Source organism: Falco punctatus (assembly GCF_963210335.1).
Source record: "Falco punctatus genome assembly, chromosome: 5".
Taxonomy (NCBI): domain Eukaryota; kingdom Metazoa; phylum Chordata; class Aves; order Falconiformes; family Falconidae; genus Falco; species Falco punctatus.
The window spans coordinates 54,470,068-54,478,674 of NC_137584.1; positions in this window are offsets into that span (position 1 = coordinate 54,470,068).

Genomic DNA, 8,607 nt, shown 5'->3' on the forward strand with positions numbered 1-8,607 from the left:
CAGTTTCAAGAAAATTTATGTAGAAAGTTATGCAGCAGCCATAATTCCCTTCACGTGACTTTTTAAACCTTGAAATGTCACAAACCCAAAACCATTGAAACTCTGAGAATGGGAAATGGAGTTCCACAAAAATTTTTTTAGTGGATATTGAAAAAACGTTTCATGAAACTCAAATTATTTTGTTTCAGATTTTATGTTTTAATTCTTTTTTTCACATTGATGATAAAATCTGTGACACATACAAATAGTGCTCTTGTCTGCTGTAGGGAGTACCAGTATATGTAATAACTGGATGATTTCTACCACTGATTTATGCCATCCAGTACCTTTTCCTTTGAGTATCTTCACAAAAATCAGCAGGGCTGCTCACATAGTAAGACACACTATATGAACAAGAATGGTAAAAGCTGCCTCTGTAGAAATGGAGTCATGATTACATATCCTAATGCCTAAGAGCAATACTGACCACAAGTTCAATGTCCTAATCATGAAGGATGCATCAAATCCTTGTGTAACTCACTTCCTTCTTCTATGCCAGGTCTCTGATGAGGGTTTCTGGTACTGCTGCTGTGTTACGCAATGTCTTGCAAAGGATCTGTCAGCTAGAACCTGAGTACACCAGAAACAAGAAGCATGTAAGCTGTAGAAGTTATTGAAGCAGAAACAAGACAGCTAATCCTGAGCTCAAACTTTCAATTAATTTTTCACAGACATGCAAGTGAATTTGCTTTTGCTGGATGCTCGTAGGAAGCAAACCTAATTGGTGGAGTCATGTTTGTTTTATAATGCATGTTTATTCCTATACAAAAGGAGACTCACAGACAGTGAGAAGAGGTATCCTCTTCCATCTCTACTGCTGGGACTATTACTATCCACTGCTTTCAGGATGCATCTCTGAAATATTACTAGTTAGTTGACATTGTAAACTGCAGACTCTTTTATGAAGTAGTCAAAAGAGAAATATGCAAAAAAGCCAATATATATTATGCAAAATTATTGCTGTCTTATGCAAAATTATCGCTGAAGGATTAAAGTGCAGACATACTATTTTATTTTGAATATTTCTTTCCATGATGGTTCTTTGTTGGCTAATCCTTTGCATTTTTGTGGCTTTAAGACATGATGAAATTTGTTGATAAGAAATAAGTTCTCTTTTGCCTTCCAATAATTAGCACATTGGATAAAGTTTTGGAAAGTAGGAGATTTTTGCTTGAGAGAGAAATTTGGAAAAGAAGAACACTTTGTAGGGGAGTGGCAGGAAGAATGTCAACTATTCTGGTGAGCTTTTATTACTTGTACAGTTTATGGCATGATACACATGCATGTAGACACAGATTTTCTGAAATTCCTATTCACTTAAAGTGCTCACAGCTTCTTTGGGTTCCCACAGCATCCATCATTAAATGCAGTCGGTCAGCCTATGTCCTCTGTTCCCATCCAAATGAAACATCGCATGCTGGGACCCAGACTCTTTGTGGCTGCTTTGTGTTATTACAGATCGAGTTGGCCACTGTTTGTGATATTGGACTCTCTGCACTCCATTTGTTATGGGGGCTTTGCATTTTACCAGCTATACTAGGTGCCCCCATTTAAACATTTAAGTGCATGTACCTGACTGCAGTGACATCAAAAGGAGTGGCTGTACATAGCTGGAAAAATATTTGGGCCAAAAATACCGATATAATAAAAATCAAACTGGTAATATTCAGCTATGCATATGTGTGGTTGCACATAGGGATTCACCCAACACAGTAGTTAGCTGAGTATGGTATGTGTTGTGTATAAGTCTTAAATGGGAACATTAGCTGGCAAGGCAAAGGAGAAAGCAGATTACACATCCCACTCAAGTGACATGGAAAGACCACAGTCACTGTGCATTTCTTTTGACTCTGACAGGTCTTATACATGTCTCACAAACTGTGACTCTGAGAGTTCCTGGAACATCCCCAAAGTGGGGTCATGGCACTTTGCCACAGTGCAGTCCTCTGGTTTTATGGTGCGTATCATAGTTCATGATACATATAGAAAATGGTGTTGTTTTAGAAAGTGGTATTGCAAAAGCACATAATAAAAGTCTGTTTAAGTGATTTGGAGGAAATAAATAGCTTCAAGAATGAACAAGAAGAGCATAAACCTGGGTTGCAGTGGAGTCCCACGAGACTGAGAAAGGACCAAAGAACTGAAACTGCAAAAGTGAGGGGAGAAAAAGACTGAAGGCAGTCTTGCTTTCTTTCCCCTCCCTGATCCTCTCTTTTTCTTTGTGTGTGCAGATCCAGGGTGATGCTCAGACTGTGTAATATTTTGTTCTTAACTGGGGGTGTGACTAACTCAGAAGGAAAGCTGGTTAAAGGAGGAAAGCAGACGAGCCATCAGACCTTCTGCTAGCCAGCACTAGCAGGCCCTGCGTGCTAGTGCAGTTTGGTGAGAGGAAATGGAAAACAACACCTAACAGTTGCTTTGAGTCCATCCAAAGCAGAAAGGCCAAATTTTTAAAAACCGCTGGCAAGATAAGGCCTCTGTTCCAAGGGACCAACCACTAAAGCAGCCTGTTTTTCAGAAGGAATAATATGAGACTCAGATATGTATCTGCTTATGTTTTAAGATCAGGTGGGATGATGGCTGAGGGTGGTGTGAAGAGAGATATGTTATTCAGAACCTCCTGAACTAAAACAGTAATGATTTTGTGGCTAGCTGAAGGATTTTCATTTTGATGCATTATTTCAACCTCTGTATCATTTCAGCTTGTTCCACCCTGCACAATAAATCTCTATTAGCCAAATTTTACACCAAAGTAAGGCAGGTCTGTCTTTGTCACACAGGCCATTTGGATTACATAGCAAATTTACCAGACATCATATACCACGCCATTTACCATATAGCAAAATTTGGTGTGATGTGTGCTCTGTAAGGACTGAACAAAGATGTACGTGTGATCGCTGTAGACTGAAATTTCCACGGAGTGGAAAAGGTGACATATATGTGTGACATAGCATCAACAAGTTTTCTCTCAACACTGCCAATGAATTCCTCAGAAAGGGTTTCTGCATATACAAAACCCTCACTGAGGAGCTGCTCAGCCAAGCTGTTCGAGCACAGGGGCCTGGTGCAAGGGGAGTCACAATGCAAAATTCCACAGGGTGCCAATGCACACAGGACTTCTGGGGCCAGCTTGGGCTTCCCAGGATGAGAGCCGTGTTCTGTCCTGAAGAACAAGCAATTCCAGGGAAAGTCTCTGTGAACTGCCTGGTGCAGCACCCACAGCAGTACACCACATCATCTTCCTTTTTCTCCTCCCCATGCCCTGGCTCACTGTAGTCTTCTACCTCTCCTTGGCAGCATGTAGCCACAGCACTTTTTGGGCTGCAAGCCCTGGATTGTTCCTGTGTTTCTAAGTGTTGGTGGAACTAGTCTTATAGCTAATGGCTCAGTGATATGTGCAACACAGCCTTGCTTGTACAATTTATGATACAAATTAATGAAGTGCAAACTGGGCTAATTTAAAAGAGACAGACTTTTCTTTAAGGTGGTAGCCAGAAACCTGGGGTATGTGAGCTGATTTTCTGCTATGTTAAAGGCTTTCTAGGTGGCCACAAAAGGGGGATCCTTTCTGCTCCAGTTCCTCAGTGGTAAAAAAGGGGATGAGAACACTTCCCTGCCCCATTATGAGAGGTGTAGGCACTATGGTAATGGATACCAAGGGTAGCTAAGATAAATAACCTGATAGTTAGTTGCAAGAAAATGATTGATGTTGGGATACTACAAATACGTTGAAAGCCTAAAATATCTTTGTGATGTCTCCCCATTTCTTGAAATGCCAATTAACATTTTTCACTCAGATACCTGATGTTTACATTGGCACATTTTTATGCTCACGTGTTCTACAAAATGGATACTTGCCTGACTTTGATTTTAGATGAAAGCACTCATCCCTCAACCTCATAGTAATTCTGAAAGATAGAAAAGTTGCTTTTATAGGAAGAAAAACAATGAGTTTTGATCCTGTTAGTGATGAGTGACAAGCCAAAAGTTTAATAAACAGATGACGAGTACCATCATTGGTAACACTATAGCACAAGTAGCAAATCACCATTGACTAAATTACTCCGAAGTCCCCAAGCTCTCGGTGAAGAAAAATAAAGTGTTACTTTTGTTTCCTGTAATCCTTCCTCAGTAAAAACACAGGATTCCCTTAGGAGAGTTAAAATCCATTACTAGACTGCTTTATGCCTTTTTGTAACTAATTGTCTCTTCCATGAAGGGTCTTAATTCTTTGGATCATGAGCTAATGCAGACTCTCAGGGTGCCATGGGGCCGCAGAGAAGTCGTCTTTTAGACCCATCTTCTTTTCAGTGTTCTCTTTTTTATTTCCTCCTCTCCACCTCACTGGTTTGTAAGACTCCCTCAGTACTTACCCGTTTGCAGGACAACGTGCTCTGAAGCATCTCTTTGCAAGGGTGTGGGAAGCAGCCAGTCAGGCTCAGCACCCAAAGCAGAGTACTTTGTACCGCAAGCAGCATGAAGCTGGATTTGTTAGGAGTACAGCTTCATTTTCTTCCCTGAGAGATTAGCATCATACACTCAGCTCTTCCAAGCAAGCCTAGCTGTTTCTTCTCACCCAAGGTACTGCTTTTTCCTACAGCCATATATCTTGACTACTTTTGTTTCCCACCTTTGGATGCCACCCTTCCACTTTTCAGTCTGCTTGTCTTGCAGCAGATTTATAATTTTTGCAGTTTGTTCTGTCCAGGGTTGTTTCTCAGTGGTTTGAGTAGCTGATTTAACTCAAACTGCTAAAGGGACTTCTCAAATAATATTCTCTGCTTTCCACAGCTGAATGGTAAAAACACACATTTGTAGGTCCATAAACTACATCTGAGCTGAATTTGAGCTCCTTAGTACACAAAAATGAATGCAAATTTTTATGAAGATGTAAATGTGTTTGTGAGCACAATTGTAGAGGCAGGGCTAAGAAAGGCGGTCCTTTGATACTAAACTTACTTTAACATAAGTGGCATGTGATGATACAAGTGCGGCATATATTAACTGTAACAATAGCCCAGTAGTTTCATTATTGATCTGTCCCAGTTCTGAACTATTTTTGTTACAGGGAAGTTGTAAAATACATATCTGGGTAATTTAATTTTTTTGTTTTCTTTTTAAGAAATGGATGAGGAAAGCTAAACAGCTCCAGGATATACAACCCTATACAAGGTGTTGGAGAGGGGGGAGGGTGTCTCAATGATGAATGACCAGTCGTTCAATTGTTTTCTTTCTTGCAGAAATCAGAGACAGAGTACAGTTTATCTTACCCTGACTTTTAGCAAGACAGATTGCCAGGCAAAACCCCTGGGTTGAAGTCATCCAACCACCAAGTAAAGAGACCAGTGCTGTTACCTTTCCAGGACTCGCCCCCACCCCAAGTGCCTCTTAAAGGTCTATGGTGTTTCTTCCTGAGGTTATAAGATGAACTTCAGCTACTTTCACACCATTTTTATGCTGAATGCAACCTGGAATTATTCATTTGGGGCCTGAATTCTCCACTGTTAGACAGGCTGAGACCAGGTCATCAGCGTGCATCCTTTGCAAATGACAGTCACTGCCACAGAATTCCCCCTCGTACTGTGTTTAACCCTCCCCAAAGTTACTTTCAGCTGCCACTGAACTTGGTTTCCTCTAGTTTGAACATTTCAGGCCTGCACTACTACAGTGGCATCAGCCAAATCTGTCCTTCACCTCACGGGTGTGAATGAGGAGAACTGTTTGGTGAGAGGAGAAAATCTCTAAGTAACGGCAAGCTAACTCCGAGGCAGGCTGTCATTCTCTCAGGCTTTTCTTGCACTGCCCTTTAGTTGTATTTTTCCTATCATCTCCATTCCAGTCATTTGGAACAATGCTTCTGGACATGGCATCCTGCATCCATCTACATCTGAGAGGCAACCATCTTCAGTGGCCTTGATCATGCCTTGAAGGTGTGACAATTGTTTCACTGTGACACAGTGTGATAGAATTTCACTGTAGCAACTATAAACGTATCAGTAGCTTGTCAGTCCAAAGACACTGGACTGAAGTGCACATCACGGAACTGTTTGATAAAATTCAGAGGAGCACAAAAGACAGGACAGACAGAAAGAGTTAAAAGGGAAAGATGGATGCAGTTGCAGTATCTGTTGCTGCCAAGTGACTGTAATGTGTTTATACAGCTCTCAGCCAGGCTAGCGAATAATTAAAGGAAAGAACTGACACTAGACACTACACCACCTTATACGCTATGGTATAGGGAAAGTCACAAAAGCTGGGATCGTAAGAAAACAGCAGCAGATTCCCTCCTCCTCTTTTTGCCATACTCAATCTCTTTTGTAGTTAGAAGGTTGCCTGATGAGTCTGCATTGCTGGGAGGGTGTTAAAATACATTTTGCCAGGCTCCTTACGTTCAGCAGGACGTACCCTCATCAGCATAAATCCATCCCATGAGCTCTTCATTACCTGCCTATTCCTATCGCTATAAACTATCCTTTCATCTCAGACTTCCCTTTCGGTGAGATAAAGCATAGATTTGGGTCCTCGTCTAAGCCATGGATAACCAGCTTCTGTGTGGTTAGGGAAGGCTTGGACGTGATTTCTGTGCGTGTTTGTGATCGGGGGAGTGATTACCTGTTCTTTGGCCATGTGAGGGGTCAGAGAAGACCATGCTCCCTCTGTACTGCCCAGACCATCGGCCAATTTGTCAAGAATCCCATAGGATAAATAGCTGTCTCCAGAGACCTTTATAGTGACAAATCCAAATAAATCAGAGTCACTTTTACTGAGCACTTCAGCAGACAGCTCAGATTTAATGAATCAGCCTTCAGACCCCCAAGGAAGATTTTCTTTCCCAAGCCCAAGGGGAACAAATAAGTGCCAAAATTTGCTTCCAGGGTAAAACTCTATCAATCCGCTGATGATATTTTGTGATTGCAGTTACCAATACCACTAACTGTTTTACAAACCACTGGGAATGCAGCAAAGAGCTCTTAGGATCAGCTGCATGATCAGTGTGTCCAGTGCAGAGAAAAGGAAGGCTCTATGGATCAGACAATTTTCCTCATCAGTGATCGGGGATGAACTTTGCATTCCTTTACTAGTGCCCTTCTGCACTTTTGGCTGGAATTCCCTACCAACACAAAAAAGGAAAAAAAAAAGAAAAGAAAAGAAAAGAAAAAAAAGAAATCAACCCTACCCCCCCCCTCCCCCCCGCCCCACTCCCCCAAAGTCATCACACAGATAAACCTTGCAGGTTAGTCACTGTGGGTCATTCAAACAATTCTAAGGCTTAACATCTTGATCCCCTCTAAAAACTTCCATCTCCATTTCCTTCCCCCCTTTGGGATCCATCCAGATGCCTACTCAAATACCTGCTGGCGCCAGAGGAAATTCTCCTGTAACGGATATCCTGCGATGTAAAACCAATATTTTGTTTCCAGGGTCATCCCTTTCACCCCCCCCCCAGATCCTCTTGCTTCACCAACCTGCCTTTTGGTCAAGCCAAAACATGAGAAATTGTGAATACGAAGGGTGGGATTTCGGAGCAGTTTAATAGGCTTGGTGATTGCTAACCCACACATTTCCTCAGCTTCCTCCTCCCGTCGTGGTAGCCTCATCCGATAATTTATGTTAGGTTAACAGGCAGCTGGGCAGATACCTCTTCTCACAGTTCAGCAAAGAGAGAGAAAGAATAATTTAATCCGACCCAATGTGTTCATGCTGATCAGATGGGTGACACATCTTCAGATAGGCTAATACCTAATACAAAGGCCTAATAAAATTAAGAAGCATCTTTCAGTGATAGGGTGTAAGTGAGTGCATCAGGATCCAGTTCTGGGTAAAACGGTTAATTAAAAAGCAGGTTTTGGTATCATTTCTGTGCAAACAAAAAGACAGAAGCATTTCATTTGTGATGGTTCCTCATCACTTGTTTAGGGAATCATGTTGACAATAAGAAGTGGATCGGTAGTTGGAATTTGGTTGGGAACTTCTTGGTTTGACATTTCATCCCATTCTGCTTCTGGTTTTTATTTGTGTTCTCTGACTGTTCATACACTTTATGTGATATTAAGCAAATTATATTAATGTATTGCAATGTAATAGGCTTTCTTAATCATCATATGTGATACATGAGAAGCAGCTCTTCAGAAAGGACTGAAAATAAACACTCTTTTAAAGTGATATTTTAGGTGCTCATTTCCTCATTTAGACTTATAATACATAACATGGGCAATGTGTCCAGGATGACAATTGAAGAAAACAGCTGAGATTATTTACTTATATAAAATAGGTAATCCTACCTTTTGTGTAAGTTTAATGAAGATAAGTGCAAGGCTAAAAAAAGAAGGTCTCATTTTGGGTCCCTATAATTGTATTGCAATTAAAATTTTATTTAAGAAAATTTATATTTTAAAATTTTCCTCATGAATTTAACAAATGGAACAGCTGATTTCTTTACTCCTTTCAATCTTTTTTTTTAAAAAATATACTGAGAATGTCAGGATACAAATATTCTTTTGTCTCTGACTGAAAAAAAACAACCATAAAATAAATTTTTACAAAATGACTGCATGTAAGACTTTACTA